At 47.2% G+C, this 15161-nt stretch overlaps 1 long non-coding RNA gene across 2 annotated transcripts in view; it reads left to right on the forward strand.

Annotated features, from left to right (window-relative positions):
• Positions 1 to 15161, forward strand: part of LOC114017554 (uncharacterized) — a 46021-nt gene that overhangs the window by 24794 nt on the left and 6066 nt on the right. For both annotated transcript variants that reach the window (XR_008732581.1, XR_008732582.1), the window contains one exon: positions 14282 to 14347. This is a non-coding gene — a long non-coding RNA (uncharacterized LOC114017554). The remainder of the gene's footprint in view (positions 1 to 14281; positions 14348 to 15161) is intronic.

Here is a 15161-nt window from a genome sequence, read left to right on the forward strand (position 1 = left end):
GAGGTTATGGGTAGCACTTACATGTCTGCTCTTTGGTTCCTCCACGCTAAGTCAGATAGTAAGCTAGAAGAGATTTCTCCCTTGTACTGCACAGCCTGGCTGATTGCTGCAAAATGAGGGATGGGCCGTAGAAGTCAGCGTGCCTGGGCTCTCTGGAATTCACAGCTTTTTTTCACTGAAGCAAAAGAACATTTCTTCCCTAGGTAAAGACAATGAATTGTAATTCTTTCTTGTTATCCTAGTTGACCCAGCTTAACTGCTGGCTCTGCTTCCCTAGCTTGTAAGGGCTCTTACTACATGCTTTGACAAGAGAAACGTGGTGTATTTTCAGTAGGCTGAAGCTCACTATATTTAGCTCTGTATTTCTAGTGAAAAACCTATAAGGGTCTGCAAATGAGGAAAGGTTAAAAGCTGCTTTCGCTGGTTTTGTAGGAATGTCCGAGTGGGCTGTGGTAGACTAAGGGGAGACTGGTAGCTTTTTGTAGAAAGCGTGGTTGTTTTTCACAATTATGTACTACCTGTGGTAAGTGTGGGCTGCGTTTTGTGTAACGTGTTTGTGAGCAAAGGGAAAAGCCTGAACACTGGGGGGAGCAATCTCTGAACACTGCATATATCCTCTGCCAAGTGGATGGTCAAGGTCAGGGCCTCCAGTGGTGAGGGAAACGGGGTTGGATCTGCCCTACGTTCTGCCTCTGGCACCCGCATGTGCTGTGGCTGTAGCAGACTGTACCCAAGGGGATGGGTTTCTCTGATTTTTCATTAGGGATCTATGGCAGTGGGTGGAAGAGGGTGTTGTAGTAAGTATTTGCAGTCTGTCCTGTAACCACATGAAGTTGTTTGGTCTGATCCATACCAAAATGAGTTGGGGTCACTTTGCTTTTAGTTTTGTTCAGAAAACAACTATACAAGACTGTGGCCCACATGTGCCAGTGAGACTGAGATGAGTAAGTGGGAAGGATTTCAAGAAGCTCTGACGTGATATGCCTGAAAGGATTTCCTTTCCTCTCGCCCTGGGGGTTGACCCTAGTGGCAAGGTCGCATAATTAGGCTGCTTGGAGATCTGGTCGCTGGGTGCGGTGCGTCCTCTATACCTTGCAGGACACCAGCAGGTCGGGGGGGGCAGTACTGCCATCCCACCTGCCTTATGTGCGCTGTCTGCATCATCTGCGCACTGTCTGCATCAGGGTCACGTTATCAGAAGACTGAAAGGAAGGATATTGGAGGACGTATTCCCCTTTCAGTTGGGATTAATGCAGTATTTCCGAAAGAAACACTCTTTCCACCCTACCCTTCTCCCCCCCGAGATTTACTTGTTCATGTATTTGCAGGTGGTAGCTCTTTGCCTTGTTGTGGTATTACCTGTGCTAAGGAGAATCAAAAGCTCAAGCACTTACTGATTCAGTAGCGGGAGCAGTTTCAACAGTGATAAAATGCTGTTTCTCCCTCAGTTATGGAATACATATCACATTTTCTCTTCCCACCCTGCGGTTCCCTTTAAGACTTTTTGAATTATTTCCTCTACTTTATAGAGCTGTAACAAAGGACGGGTGGCTGGATCACTGTGCCAGCTTTACCTGAGTAAAAGGGGCCACAGACAGGCTGAAAGGGCACTTGTCAGCAGGCTACTAATTGCATGTGTCCATCAGCAGGTTGTCCTTCTACCGAAGAATGTTATCTTGAGATGAATCCATAGGCAGCACAGAAGGGTCTTGTTGAGAGAGGCAGACCAGGGAGCTATAGAGTGCTGCTACTTATCATGATGGTGTCTTCACAGCAGGTGCAAGAGTGAAAGAAGAGCACTAGCTATGTGAGAACTGCTTTGCCTTGCAGTGATCATGTTAAAAGGGAGTACGCTTTGCTTTCTCATAAGGGACCACTTGCATTGCATTTTGCGCTGCTCTGCCACGTTTCTGGAAGTCTGCGGTAACTGGTTAGCATTCTGTGGTGCTTGTTGTGGTGAGTGAATGCTGCTTTTCCTGCTTGTTCCCATGCGTGTTGTGCTGTGACACTTCAAACGCACTGTTTGTAAAGAGGAGCAATCTTTTTCTTTCAGAGCTTAGTGAATGCCATAATGGACTGTCTTGGCAGTCTTTGTACCTGAGATTTTTTAAAATGTGTTTTTTTTCCTGTATAGCAGCAGCACGGTTTGCTGTTCCACACAGCCCAAGCTCTGGAAGTGCCTAAATATTCTTGTATGGCTCAAGCATTCCCCGTGGTCTCTCTCGGAAGTTTCTCACAGAGGCCAGGGAAAAGGGCAGTTACTTCAAGATAGTCGCACGTGGTTAGACTTTTTTCTGATCTACTGAGAAGTAATCACAATTGCTTCCAGATTGTTTCTTTGACTCAAAGAAAGCATCACCAGACCTGACAGGGCCTCATTCTCAATGTGGGATATATTGTAATTAGGATGTGTATTGCCATCAGCACCCTGAGACCCCAGGAGAACATGAGCTGAGGATTTTGCTTCTCTGCCTGTCTGCCTTTACTGAATACATGTGAGAGTTTCATGAATATTTTTGAAGCAGGTCAAATACTTGCCATCACAAATCTATAGAGGCCCTAATGAAAGCAATCCTTTGAGCTGGAGTGAAGGTGGATTTCTCGTTCCTTACAAGAAGGCTCAAGGAGCACTGGAATAATTTTGAAGCAGTAGGTAATGCCTGTGGAGTGAGTTTTTTCTCTGAAGCTGAGCAGGTGAGGTTCTTGATCTTCATTCAGCTGTAGTCTGTGCTTAGCACATGTCTGGGGGCAGTGGAAGAGCCAAGTAGGACTGTGCAATGGCAGTGATATACTCGATATGGAAATGGAGACGCTTCCAAAAGTAAGTTTGCTGATTATATGGCAGCAAACAACTTGGTGTTAAGGAGACTTGGGCTATGGTACTTCTTTAGTAATGGTAATTATTATTATTATTATTTATTTAGAGGCACTTACATTCTTAAATGAACACCTCACAAACATAATTACCCAGGAAAACGTCACAAGTGACACTGTTGGGAGGTGGGGGAAACGGTGAAACTGAGGCGGTGTGTCACCCCCTTGATGCCTCCAGAGTAGAGGGAACCCCAACACTGCTGGAATTTAGTTTTCATGCAAAATGGCTCATGGGATCCTCCTTAACCTGACCAGGCAACAGGGGTGTGCCTGAACCCTCAGAGGGCTGGGTGGAGGTACAGGGTGTGAAGTGCAATTCAGGTGGGGTGACATCAGAAGCTGGTAAGACTACACATCCTTATCGCTTCAGAGCCTGACTGCCAAAATGTCTGGTCCAATATTAGCCCCACTGATTGACTGAGAAATAGGACTACTGAGGAGCCAAGAGGTTTATCCCTGAGCTCAGTGACAGTACTGAGAATAGAAACACATATTGGCAGAAGAACTTGCTGTCTGCCTGGAGAGCCTGGAACACCTAGCCATGAGGACTGAGGAGCCTGTATTTAGCCATTTCTGTCTTTGGCTCTTGCAAGTGGGCAGGAATTTTCCTGTGCTGTTGTGCCAGTGCTGATTCTGTGCTTAGGACCAAGTTTTGTTCTATTTCCTTGAGCTCATGCTGCTATTCACTGACTTATGTTGCTGGAGATCTCGTTCATGGTTTGATTGCATCCTGAACTCAGCAAAAGACTGGTAAGATCCCAAACATTGCTATGTTCGTAACTAGAGGTTCCCTCCTCCTAAGGCGAATACAAGATCACTAATCTTCTTTCTGCACTCATGATGCCCATGGGGCTGGAGATGAACTTCTGCAGCCCTGGCTGCTGCTTGGGGATGGAGTTGCTCGCAAGCCGGGGAGCCTGTGTTTTGGAGCCTGATGTTAGGTGTGGAGGAGGCAGGTGTCCTCCCTCCTGTTCCTCAGCAGCCAGAAGGTTTTTCTGTTCTTTAAGCTTATGTACATCCAGGTAGATTTTTTTTTTTTTTTAAAGTAACAGAATAATCTCTTCTCTGGCCTCAGTGCAGGAAATCTTATCCCCAAACTGTCTTTTTTTGTGTGTTTGCTTGGTGTTGCCTTAGAGCCAGGGAGGACCTTTCCTGTAAACTCCTGCACAGAGGAGGCCTGTTGCTGTGAGCTCTTGCATAGTAATTAGAGGAAACAACTTTGGGCTCCCACCACTGATTACGCAACGGGGCTGGATTTGGCGCTGTTTGTCACCATGCAGCCTAGCACCAGCAAGCTGGTGCTTCTGTCCTGAAACCCCTCCTTCGCCTGCATCCCCCCCCTCTGGGGAACCGCTTTGCAGATTGCAGGAGTTTCTGTCCCACAGTCGGCTCCCAGGTAAATCCTGTCTGCGACCTATCAAGGGAAATCGTAGCCCCTCAACAGAAACGGTCCAAGTTTCCAAGGCAACTCTCCTCTAACCCTATGTTGAACATTGCCTCCTCGTTCCCATAGAAAGTTGCCCGTTAGTCTCGTCAGCAGCTGCTGCGGGGCGCATGCCACCTCCAGAAAAGTTGTCCTTCGCTGGGCTCTTCATTGCTGTAATGAGGAGCTGGGGGGGCACGGGTGGCATGTGTTGCTCAGCCCTGCCGGCCCCCCAGGCAGGGCCCTGCCAGTCCTCAGGCAGGGCACCATGTCCAGCCCAGGAGCTGCTTTTGAGCAAGCAAGAGGGTGGTTGTGCCTTTCCACCTTCCCAGGGAGAAAGAGGTGCTTGCAGCTCCTGGGAGATGTGCAGAGCAGGAGGCTCGAGTGCAGATGGGGCTCTTAGGTTTTTTTGGTGAGCGGGAAGGTGACAAGTGAAGAAAAAGGACACGGTGTTTTATTTAATTAGAAAAACTAAACTCCCTAAAACTAGCCTCCGAAGGGCCTCCGTTGTCATCAGCTGCACAAAGAGCTGTGACAAATGAAAGGAACTGAGCAGAGAAAAGGCTGCTTTCTCTTTGTGTCTCTTTCCCAGCTTCTGTTTGCTTTGCTGTCTCCCTTGCTCCCATTGATCAGGCATGTGGAAACATTCCTCCTCCTGCGCTCCCATTGTGGCCGCCCGGTTGCCAGGCTGCCGTTGGCTTGAATAACTTCACTAAGCCAGGCCTCTCCAAAACCTTGCCATCCGGCGTGCTGGATGCAGAGCCAGACGCTGCCCTCCCATCCTCCTCCTCTCCCTCCCCCTCCCCGGCAGCACAGGGGCGCAGTGAAAAAATGTGCCAAAGAACAAGGGAGGTAATGCAGAGCCCCAGCTGGCCCAATGTGGGGGAGAGGCGCGAGCTCACCCTAAGAAAATAGGGGCAGCAAGGAGGGGACAATGGCCAGCCTGGGTCGCTGCCTTAAAAAGAAGGTGGGTGGTGGTGGTGAGGGCTGCTAGCCCGAAGTTTCTGAGCAGAGAGGGGACAAAAAGGCACGTTTCCAGGGGATACAAGCTAGTAAAGCACAGTGAGGTAAACCCCAGCCTTGTTCCCCGTGGAGGGTAGAGGTGGCGAGGACAAAACAGGAGGCAGCAGGCAGCCGGCTGTGACTGGGAGCGATTTGTGGCCAGCTCTTGCTGGCTGCGCCACAGACATGTCCCTTCAGCAAACAGGGCACCTTGGGCCAAGCTCACCACTGCCAGTGACTTCTGCAGCGCCTCTTGTTTCGGTGGCATTGCACCAGCTGCTGCTAGAGGTGATGCTGGTGCCTGGTGCAGGTGACAGCTCTGGTGCGGAGCAGGGCTGCACTCCCGAGCAGAGTGCGAGGGCAGGCCGGGGGGGGCTGTACCCCTAGGACTTGCCCCTGGGATTAACTTGGGCAAGCTCTGGTGCCGAAGACATGGGACTTGAGCATGAGCCAGTGGCCCAGGGACGTAGGGGGCTCGTGCTGTCGCTGCGGAGGGGCTGGCACCCGACAGAATGTGCCTGCAGCTCCGCTGCTTACAGCCATTATTATGCCGGATACGAATCTGGCCTATTGTTCTTAATGCTATTTTTCGTCTGTGAAATAGCAGTAAGCAATCTGTGCTTTCAGACGTGCTTATTGACTCAGCACGGTCGGGGCTGGATCCTCAGCTGGTGTAAAGCAGCCCTGGCCCATCAGCTCACAGTGTCACCCATGACCCCCATTTAGTCTTTGCCCTGCTGGCAGCTGTGGCCCGGCGCTCTGGATCACAGGAGCTGTATGACCAAGGGCTGAGGCTGTGGCCAGGCAGGGGACCCCCTCCTGGTGCCGAGTGGCCCTAGCTCTGTTTGCAGGGGTGGCCCAGAGTGATGTCCCAGGACAGCTGGAGCCGGAGTGAAGCTGGGTTTGCTCTGCAGAGGGGACCTGGGTTTGTACTGGTTTGAAGGGCAAGGACTGCTGAGTTCAGGTGATTAACATAACAATCCTGGGGCTCTGCCTTCATCCTGCAGCTAAAGCCTGGTTTGCTCAATCCAATTTCCAGCCTCTGCCCTTTCTTTAGCAGGCTAATTACACTGTCAGGACAGTGGAAATTACCTTCTTAAAGCTGCAGTAGTCCTCATCAAAACACAGGAGATGGGGCACTGGTATCACTCAGAGACATAACGTGTTTAGGTACGATGGGCAAACGTACCGAAGTAGCAGAGCAGTTCCCGGCAGTATGTTGTGTTGTTTATCAGTAGTGATGTGCATTTGTAAAGATCTTTCTGAGTAAGGCCCACTGGCTAGTGGGGCCATGAAGGTGTGGGTTTGTGCAAATTTGAGGAACAGTAAGTGTGCAATATTACACCAATAGATGTGCAAAGTATTACCATCTTGCACAGAAACCTGTGAGGGCACTGGGCTGGAAAGCTTCTGCAGCGCTGGCTTCTCTCATTAGTCATCCTAGCCTCATTCTGTCTCTGTATGCGTAGTGCCTGGCTCTAGCGCAGCTCTGTCCTCCTCCTGCACAAACTTGGATGTGGCCTTTGTGCCCAGAGGAGCTGTGAATGCTCTGATGTCTGGTCCTACAGCAACTACAGCCCTGGCATGGGCCGGGAGAGGAGCCTGCCGAGGGGCTGCAACTTCAGAAGAAGCAGCATGGGAAAGCTGCGAGCTGCCTTGCTGCCAGGCAAGCTGCAGGAAACCCTTGGGCTAAGCACAGGATGGTGATGTGGCCGTTGTCAGAGCAAAGGGTGGGTGCTCCCAAAGTCCTTGCAAGGGCTTGTCCGCTGGAGCAGAAATTGGTGATTTCCGAAGAGGGCAGAGCATGTTCCTGTCCTAGCGTTCTGACCAGCTTTGTAAAGACCTGGGCTGTAGGTGGTCTTCATGTTACAATTCTTGAAACAGTCACAACTGCATAAATCTGCCACTTCCCAGAGGATAATAGAAAGTAAAAGCTTGTGCCTGACCGGTAGCTTGGCACAGGACATACCTGTTGTGGTCCTGTTGAAACTGACAGTGATTTAGGGCTGAATTTTGCTTAAGATTGTCTTCATTTGTGTGGTGTTAGTACTTGCAAAGAAGGAGGCCATCTCCTGGTTACAGGAGGACCTGTGAGGTGAAGCCAATCTTAACTGGTGGAGCAGCTGTAGCTAAATTTCATCTGGAACCAAAAGGATGGTTTTGCTATCTCTCCTGCTTGGAAAGGAGGAAATATGGTGAGCATCTTGAGATTTAACGTAATGAAACAGGCCAGGAATAAAATTAACTGGATAGCTGATACAGATGTGTCAGTCACACTTTGCCCCAAAGCCACTGCTGATTGCCGAGATACCTGTTCCGTCAGGCATTGAGAAGAGGTAGCAAAACAATTTTCAATTCATGGCAGTCTTAAAGAGACCTGCTGCACACAGCAAATTTGATGCTGTGATAACTGACACTGTTTGTGACAGACAAATCTGTGGCTTGTGTAGTGAAGCAGTTCAGAAGTGCCTGCTGTCGCATACCAAAAGGCTGTGGAAACAGTACTTGCTAGCAAAAACGTTGCAGGAAGATCCCAACTACCAAAGGCATCTACAGAAAGCCATAGGAGATATTTGAGCATACTGAGAGATTTTTTTTATTTTTTTTTTAAATTAATTTTCTTTCCAAAGGCACAAATGGCATTTGGTCTGGAAGCTACAAAATAGAGGACTGTTGAGAAACAAGGTAGTATCAGGAAAACCAATACTCCAGCACTGAAGTATAAAGATAAACTGAAGATATCTGAAAGAGAAGGAAACAATTACAGGAAAGGCTGTTACTGAAAAACAGCTGGGAGGAGGGCAAACGCATCCAGGTCAACAAGTCTAGGATAAATACAGGGAACAGTCTTGGAGGCATGACCTTGCCCATCCTTACCATGACTGCCTTTTCCTACAATTTATTACTTGGGAGACAGTCAGAGGAGTTGCTCTGTCTCTAATGTTGAATGCAGGGTTATAGGAAACAGTGCAATTGCTTAGTCCTCCGCAGAGTGATGTGGCTTTCCAGCACGTTTAGAATTATGCACAATAAGATGGACTCACAAATGTTGAATGGATGATGATGAAGAGCAGCTGGTTGCTTCCAGTGAGTCTGATACTATTTGAAATTATGTCCATGGATTAATTAAAATTTGTAAGATGGAAAATGAGATTGTATGTATGCTACCTGTAATGCAGCTGCGCTATGAGAAGAGGCAAACTGAGGCACACAAGAAACATTGCTTAGAAGGGGCAGGGGAATAAATCTCTAATATGATTTGTGGGGCTTTGTGTTTTCCTACATGAGCCTTCCAGGGGAGACTCCCTTGCTGGAGGAAAGCCCTGCTGCTCCTGTAACAGGGGCAGGGCTTACATGGGATGTCACTGGTCAAACAGTGACAACAGGGAGCTTGGCAGAGTCAGAGTGTAGACTTTGCAGTATTAAAAATCAAGGCAAGTAGCGTTAGCTCTTCTCCGTGTGTGGTTAAATGCTTTCTGTGTAGCTGATGCCAGGCGCTGTCACAGCCCACTGCTCTCAAATGTGTTTGCCAGGTGGAGACCACGTCTGCTTTTGGTTGGAGTTAAGAACCAAATGAGACTTCAGGCTCTGTGTCACTTCTAAATGATACTTAGGTTTGTATTTCAGGAAGGGGGTTTGGAAAACTGGATCCTGTGAGACGTTTGATGGGTGAATTCACTGATTTATCTTTTTTTTTTTTTTTTCTCGGTGCTCTGAAATAGATGAATAACCCACATGTATGTGAGAGCTACCCGTACCACAGTTGTGTCAGTGGAGGATCTTGTGTTTCCTTCAGATTTCACACCATAGTAAATGATCAGACAGTCTCTTAGAGAGGAGCCACCATGGGAATGCTGCTTTCAACATCCCACACGATCCTCAAACAGAAGTCAGAGACCTTTCGTTTGAGTCCATAGTAATTGGCTGCAGTGCCCCGGTTTTAGGGTAGATTAATGCTATGGTGTCTACAAGCAGAGATTGTGCAGTCTAATTTTGTAATGAAGAAATGTAAAACAGTAGGCAGTGCTTCCTGCAAATAATATCTGCTGTGTATGGCTTTATACAGGATAAACTGTCTGGCTTAAATATAGAAGCAGCATTCTTCTGTTGGGAACTCTAAAAGAAAATGTGTTCGAGTTGGTGTTTGCTGGCAGTGTTTGGTATGTCGTTCACTTACCTATCTAAATTTCAAATGTAATAAGTAAAACAATGTTAATTCATTCTTCTACGATGTATCGGGCTGAGGGAAATCATTGTACATTTGTGAGATGTGTGTCCCCCCATCACCGGGTAGCAGTTGTCTCTCAGGGTCTGGCTTGCAGGTACCCAGGGTCCCTTTTGTAAGCTGGGCAGCGTGCTGTACCTCCTACAACGCCAACTGTGAAATCTTCTTAGCTCCCGATTACTCCCTTTCTTTCACTCACAAGGACCTTGATTCAGCTATGTCTGCGGCAGGCTCTTGGTAACAGAACTTCTGTCTGAAACGTGCTGTGTCTGGCAAAACAAGCAGCAGCTCTTGCGAGGTCCTTCCAAGCAGGTTTCTCTCACTGCTGTCGTTCCCCATGCGCATGCTTCCCGTGCCCATCCCAGGATTTGCTTCCTTCCTTGTGGTGATCAACTGTTATTTTGGAGCACAGGCTCACAGAGCCAAGCTAGAGGATCTCCAAGGGAAGTTTTAAGTGTTCAATAAAAGAAGGAATGCAGGGAGAAAAGAAAGCCCTGACTCAAACGGCATCATTCTCTTTCCCTCGTCCCTTTGAGGTTCTCCTGCTTTCCCTGCCTGTGTGTGACCTCCCTCCTCTCCCAACCAGCCTCTTTCTTTTTTCAGTCTTCCTCCTGCCCCTCACCCTCCTTGTTCATTGATCTCCCTTTAGGCTTTATTAGTGACTCCCCCTCCCACCCTTTCTCTCCCTCAGTTTTTCTGATTCTCTAACATAAGCCAATTGAATGAGGCCAGATTCCTAAGCCGAAGCTGGGGGTGAGAGGGAAGAGGCGTTAAGATTTAATGATATTGCCTCTTTAAGGAATCCCTAATTCCTAACACCCATCTCCTCCCCCACCTGAGAACCAATTAAAACTCAATGAATTCAAGTGGAGGCTTTTGTGCATCACATGTGCTTGACTAACAAAGCCTTCTCCATGCTGGAATAAAAGCTTCTATTCAGCAGCCAGTTTGTTCTAATTCAAATCACTTCCACTCCAGCATCCTCTCCTTCCTTGCTGCTCCTGAGTTCCCAGGCTGGGCTGCTGCCCAGAGCTCCACGCTCCACCTTGCAGAGCCCTACCTCCCTGACAGCAGAGTGGAGGGCAGGAGATGACCTCCGTAGGGTTAACTGGGCAGTCCATGGTCATTGTGGCCCTGGCCCCAGGAGCCTGCTGGGCTGGGGGGTGAGCCTGCACCATGTCCTGCAGCACAGGAGCTCCAGCCTTGGGAGCTGTCTCTGAAGGGGCTCTGCTGTGCCCTTGGGAAAACAGTTTATCTGTGCAGAGTCCTTTGTGTGTAGACAGAAAATTACCTTGTCTATGGGCAGAGCTCAGCCTTCCTTGAAACCAGTGAAAACCCTCTCTTTTTCTCTTTGCTGTGGGGGTTACGCAGATGTGGTGACACCTGAAGTAGCAGGGGAGTCCAAAACACACAAAGTCTAAGCGAGTCCAAGTAGTTTGCACTTTCATCTGCTTCAGGGTATGAATTGTGCTACCTAGAAACCTGAGGGTAGCTTCTGTCCTCTGCTGTGCTTTGAAAATAATAGAAAAAGAGGCTTGAATAAGGTCATCTGGGGGATAGAATATATTTCATGCTATTCAACTTTCAAATTTAAAAACCTCACTTGAAAGCTTTGCAGCTGCAGATCTGGGTTTTGGATGATTTTATGCAGGGAGGCAATTCACTGTCCAGATGTTAGTCAGGTAACCTTCCAGGTGTAAAACAGGCTCTGCTCAGAGCTTCTGCCTGTCCTTTACCGATCAGTGTTACCTGGGCTGTTAGCAAGGCTGTGTGTATGACATTAACTGGGTTATCTTTTCTCTGTTCCTGCAGCCTCCTATTTGTAGAGACGCTTTTTGATTTTTCTTTTTTTTTTTTTTTTTTTAATTCCCCTCCTCCTCTTGTGCGAAATCTCTGGTAGAAGCAGGTTGAGTGCTTTGCTCTGATGGCAATGAGGTTTTTATTCCCTCTGATCTCTCCTGGGAGCAAGCTCCAGCAATGCGGGCCACCTGCCAAGGAAGCTATCTGCTCTGCTCCAGAGCCTTGTTCTGGTACATGGCAGTTGAGTTGCTCCTGAAACACGTGGCTTTCTCAGGGAGTCACGAAGGAGGTAGCCAGCTCTTGGGTAGCTGGGACCTGTCCCATAAAGAGCTCTGGCAATTAAGATGAGCTCTTGGAAGCTGGTTTGATACTTGCAGAGGTGCCAATGATGAGTGGAGCGATTTGGGTTTATATGTAGTTAGGAACCTGTGGTGTCTGACAACAGGGGTATTCCATTTTGAACTCATCCGAAAGTCTCTAGGGCTGGTAATTTTTTCTACTACACTGCCTTGCAGCTGTCAAGCATGGCAGCGAACAAGTGTTAACGCACATCGGGGTGTGTTGCAGTCTTCTAGTCAACTTTTACGAAAGAAAGATTTGAACATCCCTTAGCAGTCCTGTTTCTTGCTATAGCTGTGGTCTCTTGCATCTGATCACCAGTGCCAGCTATGGCCAGCATCTAGAGCTGAATACGTTTTACTGTTCCCTGGGAGTGTGTTTGAGTCTGTACTTGCCAGTCTCATTTGTGTGTTCGTAGTTTTAGACACGGAAGCCTCCTTTGCGGTCAAAAGACTTTTGCTGTTTAGTAAATTGGCATGATTTTTTCACCCAGCTTTTTTTCCTGTAGGTAGAAGTTGGCCTGTTGTAGTGATGTGCAGAGTTAAAAAAAGTTTGTGCTCTGGATGGGTTTCTCCTTAGCAAGCCCAGTCCTACATCTACATAAACGCAAAAGAGCAGGGACTATGAAAATATGTGAAATGCACTGGGCTTTCAGACTAACCCACAAATTGTAAAGAATGGTTCTTTAAGTGTCAAGTTAATTTCAGGTAATGCTATGTGGTATTGTGACAGTATAATCTCTGTCCATGAATATGGTGAGGGGGAAGAAGATCGGATCAAAACCTGTTGGTTTGAAAAAATACTTCATTCCTTGTGAGTTACAGGATGCTGATTATTCAGAGAAAGTTAAAAAGTATTTCCTTTTACAGCTTTTGGGTTTTTTTCTGCAGCATGTTCTCTCTGAAGATCTCAAAGATTTTTTTTTTTTTTTTTTTTTTTTTTTTTAAGGTAGGGAAGAAAACCCTAAGTTTTCAAGTAGAAAACCAGAGTTTTCTTGGCTCAAATCACCCAACCAATCTGTGAGGAGAGGTAGGAGCAGCACTGACAACTCATGAGCTTTACTAAAAAGCTCAGTCCTCTTTCTTGAGCCTCCCATGAAATGCAGCAAACTGTATTATAAACTCTCTTAAGGTGAGGGGCTGACAGTGCCATTGTGCTTGTTCGGGGACTGGCATGGCTTAGTTGGTTCCTAGGGTTTTGTTGGGGGTTTTTTGGGTTTGTTTGGGTTTTTTTTGTAATAAACATGCTTAATTGAAGGGAACAGAAGATCGGAGCTCATGTGGTTCTGTGGCTCGGTGGGCAGAACAGCCCGTTCCTTCGTGGCACAGCTGAGCTCTCCTTGTGTCGAACACTGACCTTTGTCTCTGGGGCTCTGCACTTTGTTCCTGTTTCTTGTTAGTGAAATGAGTTTGATGGTCTCAGACTTGCTAGTAAATGGTTTCTACTTCAAAACAAAGTGCAGTTAGTTTGGCAGGAGAGTCCCAGGTTTGACCTAAAACTAAATTACAGCTGACCCTGAGACAGTGAGGCCCCTCCAGGTCAGGGACAAGGGCATTGTCAGGACACTGGGAGTTTGCACTGTAATTAGCAGCAAAGGTATCAAATACCTTTGTTTCCAGCATTCCTGTGCTTAAAGCAACACAAGCATAAAATCCCAAAATTTCTCCTATTGCAGCTTCACTAGAAAAAAACCGCGAAAGGGAAGTAAGGCTGAATAAATTTTCATTGATTTGCTTTTTCTCTATTCTGCAGTAAATCCCTCCCCATCTTACACTGTCTCCCACAATCCCTTGTTCCCCAAGCATCTGGGAATGAATTTACCAGGCACTGCATCGCTTTCAAGGCTCGAGAAGGACCAACGAACTTGAGCACATTTTGTCTGACTAGCAGGAGTGTGTAAGAGGAGCTTTCCTACTTCAAAAACTTGCTTGGCTCCAGAGCTGCTCTCCCAGCAAATGTCTCTTCTATCCCCAGGTTTCTTAAGGCACCAAAGAGGCTCTTTTAGGTTCACTTTCCAAAATTTTATTTGTTTTAAATATATTTTGTCACAGGAACATGATAACTTTTTGAGATTGGAAGACGCTTGTAGCTTTTCTGCTGGTGTCTAGCAGAGTGCCAGTGAATAGAGGTCAGGGTGCTGTTGAGGCTAAAAACATAAAGAAGGTATAGATTATCTGAGCATTATGCTTTCAACCTAGTCACCTACACCACTGTGAATAAAGAAACACAGATCCTGGCGCACATCTTGAGATACCACATGCTTGTTTTGCAGAAAACACTGCATGCCCAGGCCTTGTTTGGGAAGGGGAACACTTACTGCATCTCCAGCTTTTTGACTCGAACGCTCAAAATCGATGGGGAGTTTTGGAAGATTCCTCACTGTTTCCATCTGTCACAAGCGGGCAGTTTCCAAACCCCAAGGGTGTCTGTGAAGCAGCAAACTTGGTGATCCCCAGAGGGAAAATGCTGGAGCAGGGCAGGACATACTGCACAGGGCTTCCAAAAACACCCGTATAATCAGATTACAAGCCCAGTGAGTCAGGGTGTCACAAGCCTGAGTATGATCCCACTATTTCCAGTGTAACTCATTAGATTCCTCTCTTCTTGTTTCTCCAGAGCTGCACTGGTCATTTCTGTGAACAGGAGAGGAGAATCTGCTCACTGATCGATCGGGAATGTGGCAGGTAGATCGAACTAAAATCGTAAAAACGTCTAGATTAAATTTGTGTAGGAAGCTTAAGTATTTTTTGTTTTGTTTTTTAATGCTACTATTCCCCATTTTGATACATGTATCCAACAGAAACTTTGAATTGTAGATGTTACTGTTTCATTCCTACTTTTAGGAAAAAGGATGCTTCCAGTATATATTGTGTGCCTCCACTGTGAGAGAGGTTTCCTTCTGCTCCTCCGCATTGCCCTGCTTTTGACAGAGTATCTCCATGTTGCTTGCATCCCAGCTTTGCACTGAATAATGTCTTGGACAGCTACTTTGGAGGGAGCTAATCCTTAGCTGTTGTGGTGGCTTGGCCACTGGCCAGCTGGGAGCTCTGAGGAATAGTTTGTGAATCACTTTTTGCTCCCAGTGGGAAAAGGGTCAGTGACTCAGTTTACTTCAGCTCGTGGAATCGCATGGGCATGAGGTGGGTGGAGAAAGTCCTGCCTGGGCCCAAAAAATATAAAATTTAAAAAAAAAGAAGAAAAAAAAAGGGGGGGGTAGGGTGTGTGTGTAGAAAATGGCATAAGGACCCTAGTGTAGCAAAATCAGCCTTGAGGGAAATCCAGAGCAGGCAAAGGCGTGAAAAGATAAATGCTTAAAGGCTGTGAAAAGTGAGCAAAAGATGGGCAAGAATGGACAAGTAGCAGCAGGAGCAAAGTATTTCCCACTAGACTGAGCAGTGCAGAATCAGCTTGTCTTCGGTTAGAGGCCAGCTCACTGGGTCTGTGGGCAGGGGGAATAACTGTGTCTTGGGACCAAAGAACAGATTTTGAGCCTTTTCC

This window comes from Falco cherrug, chromosome 1 (assembly GCF_023634085.1).
Source record: "Falco cherrug isolate bFalChe1 chromosome 1, bFalChe1.pri, whole genome shotgun sequence".
Classification (NCBI taxonomy): Eukaryota; Metazoa; Chordata; class Aves; order Falconiformes; family Falconidae; genus Falco; species Falco cherrug.